We start from the raw sequence: 3,708 nt of genomic DNA, 5'->3' as shown, positions 1-3,708 counted from the left end.
GAATGTGCTCACCAGTTGTGCCAAGAAATCTGGAGGACAACAACCTGGCTAACTGACTGGAAGAGGTCCATATTTATTCCCATTCCAAAACAAGGTGACCTGACCAAGTATGGAAATTATCAAACAATATCCCAAATATTACACACTACCAAAATCTTGATGAAGATCATCCAGAAACAGTATACTGACAGAGAACTACCAGAAATACAAGCTGGTTTTAGAAGAGGTTGTAGCACTAGAAACATTATTGCCATTATCAGTTGGATTTTGGGAGAAAGCAAAGAGTACCAGAGGAAAGTCTATCTGTGTTTCATTGTCTATGTAAAGGCATTTGACTGTGTGGATCACAACAAATTGTGGCTAAGCTTGAGGAAAATAGGAATCCCAGAACACTTGATTGTGCATATTTGAAAACTGTCCTTGGACCAGGAAGCAGTCCTCAGAACAGAGCACGGCAACAGTGGACGGTTCAATATCAGAAAAGCAGTGCATCAAAGATGCATCCTGTCTCTATACCTTTTCAATCTATATGCAGAACAGATCATTCGGGAATCAGGGTTTTATGAGGAGGAATGTGGCATCAAGAATGGAGGAAGACTCATCAACAACCTACGTTATGCAGATGACACAACCTTGCTTGCTGAAACTGAGGAGGACCTGAAGCACTTGCTGCAGAAGGTCAAGGACTGTAGTCTTCCATATGAAGCTCAACATCAAGAAGACAGATTCTCATCACTGGGCAAATTGGCAGCACCGTGATGGATGGAGAAGAAATTGAGGTTAGTAGTAGTTACAGCTTGCTCAGCTCTACAATTAACACTCTTGGCTCTTATTGTTAAATGTCATCGAGTCCAGTACAACTCATAATGACCCTATGAACCTGAACTCTGTTCTATAACTACCATCATTTCTCTATATTCGTAGAGTTTCCAGAGGCACATGGGTTAGGAAGTGGATGCCACTTCTTTCCAAACCTGATTCAATCTGGGAACGCCACCAAACACTGCCCACAATGGGTAACCATAATGGTGTTTGATCCACCTATGGCACAGTTGTTCAGCATCACAGCAACTCCAAGTTACTCAGCACAGCAAACAGACAGACCATGGCTGTACCACTTAAAAGAATGTTCATCCCAAAATCAATTAACATTTGGCCCTCAGGCCACACGAAGTGAACTTTGATGGACTAGTCTGTCAGGTAATGTGCTGCAACCCAAAAGCCACACCTACCCATCAGTTCAAATCCACCAGGACCTCCACAGGAGAAAAATGGGCAGTCTCCTCCATTTCGATTTATAGCCTTTGAAACGTGAAGAATCAGATATGAGTCAGTTTATAGCAAGGAAGGGGATTTTTTTAATTTTTAATTTAGTTTGTTTATTTTTCATTTCAATGAACATCTACAGAGATTTTGGAATTCCATTCATTCATTGTTGCACCCTTCTCCCCGCACAAATGGAAGGGGATTTTTTAAAATAACATTTATAATTTTTATTGATATTTTAATGAAAGTCTATAAAGAACTTGGATTTTCATTCATTCATTGTTGCATTTTCCTCCCTCCCTCTCCACCCCAGTTTGCTTTATTTTGGGGGGAAAAAAGTTATTTAATTGTTATTCATTATCTTTCCCCTCTTATCTTATTCTCCTCCCATCCCCCATGTCAGACCTCCTTTTTAACCACTGTGTTATGCAGTATTTAACCCTTTTGTGCCTGGGGTATTTCACTCAGCATAATGTCCTCCAGGATCACCCTTGTTGTGTAATGATTTATGAGTTCACAGTTTTTCTGTGCAACATAGTATTCCATTGTAGTAATCTATCATAAATTTTCTATCCAGTTGTCTGTTGATACGTGCTTTGGTTGCTTCCATCTCTTTGCTGTTGTAATGCAGAAATAAACATGGGTGTGTATATATCTGTTTGGATAGCGGTTCTTGTTTCTTTGGAATATATTCTGACTAGTGGAACTGCTGGATCAAATGGTATTTCTATTTCCAACTTTTATTAAGAAAGCACCAAACTGCCTGCCTTAGTGGTTGCACCATTTTACACTCCCACAAGCACTGAAAAAGGGTTCCACTCTCCACAACATGGCCCACATTTACTGTTTGCTGCTCTGTTCAACTTTACTGTTGTTGCTAGGGTGAGATAATATCTCATAATTGTTTTTATTTGCATCTCTAGGGATATTGAACTTTATTGAACAATATCTAGGGATTTTGAACATTTCTTTGTGAGGTTCTTTTATATACTACAAAGAAGACATTATCTACATTCTCTTCATTTTATTTGTGAAGAAGTAAAGAATGATTCAGCTGCTCTGCTGTAGAAAGATGAGCAATCCCCTCCCATGGGAAAACTCACTGGAGGGTCACCTATGGGTTGGCTACAACTCAACAATACACAAAAACAAGGAACTTGCCCATGGACACTACATTACTCATATGTGTTTTGCAACTTATTACTCATCCTCAGTACTTGTACATTACTACTATGTTTCAGCTCAGATTCTAAGATTAAGGGTACCTATTCATACTCAAATCCCACAATATTATGAATGTAGAATTCAAGAAATAGTAATTATTTTGTCACCATATTACATAGAAGTTAGAGCACAGTGTAGCATGACCATAAAGATAGTTTTTGAAAACTCAATAATTGGATTTTAAATAAGGATTTTTATATACTTACAAATTGCAACCTTTCATATTTATGCTCATCATTATTTTCATAGGAGCCCTAGTGGTGCTGTGGTTTAAAGTACTAAGATGCTAACTGAAAGGGTGGCAGTTCAAACTCCCCAGCCACATCATGAGAGGAAAAAAAATGAGCCTCTATAAAAGTTTACAGCCTTGGAAACTATACAGGACAGTTTTATAGGGTCACTATGAGTCAGAATCGACTCTGTGACACTGAGCTTTTTGTTGTTTAGGGTTTTTTTTAAAATAAAATTTTATTTTAATTGTGAATTTAACAAACATTTATATAAAGTTAGATTTTCATTCATTCATTCTTGCACATTTTACCCCCTTGCCTTCCATACCCCCTCCCCCAGTTATTTTTATTTTATTTTATTCTGGTTTACATACAAAATTCATATACATTCTTTTTCACACCAGACCTTTCATCTTTTCTTTACCCATGCCTCCCTCCATCCATCAAATTGTGTGACCCCGTGATTAAATGCCCCCCTCCCCTCCTTGGATCCTTGTACTTGTTCAAAATAATGGGCTTTTGCAGTATTTGCCTTTATGAGGCTGAGTTAATTCACTCAGCATAATGCTCTCCAGTCCCTCCCATGTTAGGTAGTAATTTACAAAATCGTTGCTCCTGCGTGCTGCATAGTATTCAACTGTGTGAGTGTACCATCATTGTTAGAGGGGATGTAGTGAGATAGGAACTCTTGTACATTGTTGGTGGAATTGTAAAATGGTACAACCACTCTGGAAGGATATTTGGCGTTTCCAGTTACCATTTTTTTTAAAAAAATATTCATTGTTGCACATTTATGTACCTTACCCCTCCTTACACTTTTTTTTCATGGTTTAAGGAATTTTTCTGGAAGTTAGAATTTTATAATCCAAATTACATTTCCTTGCTCAGTTATCAATTCTGTTACCTAAAACAGAAGTGACATTCTGAGCTATTCCACAATAAAGAATTAGAAACTCAAATATTTGTTGTTGTTGTTGTTGTTGTTGTT

This window comes from Elephantulus edwardii, unplaced genomic scaffold (assembly GCF_000299155.1).
Source record: "Elephantulus edwardii isolate Elephantulus edwardi_28Jun2011 unplaced genomic scaffold, EleEdw1.0 scaffold00016, whole genome shotgun sequence".
Classification (NCBI taxonomy): domain Eukaryota; kingdom Metazoa; phylum Chordata; class Mammalia; order Macroscelidea; family Macroscelididae; genus Elephantulus; species Elephantulus edwardii.
Note: the sequence above shows the minus strand (reverse complement) of the source record.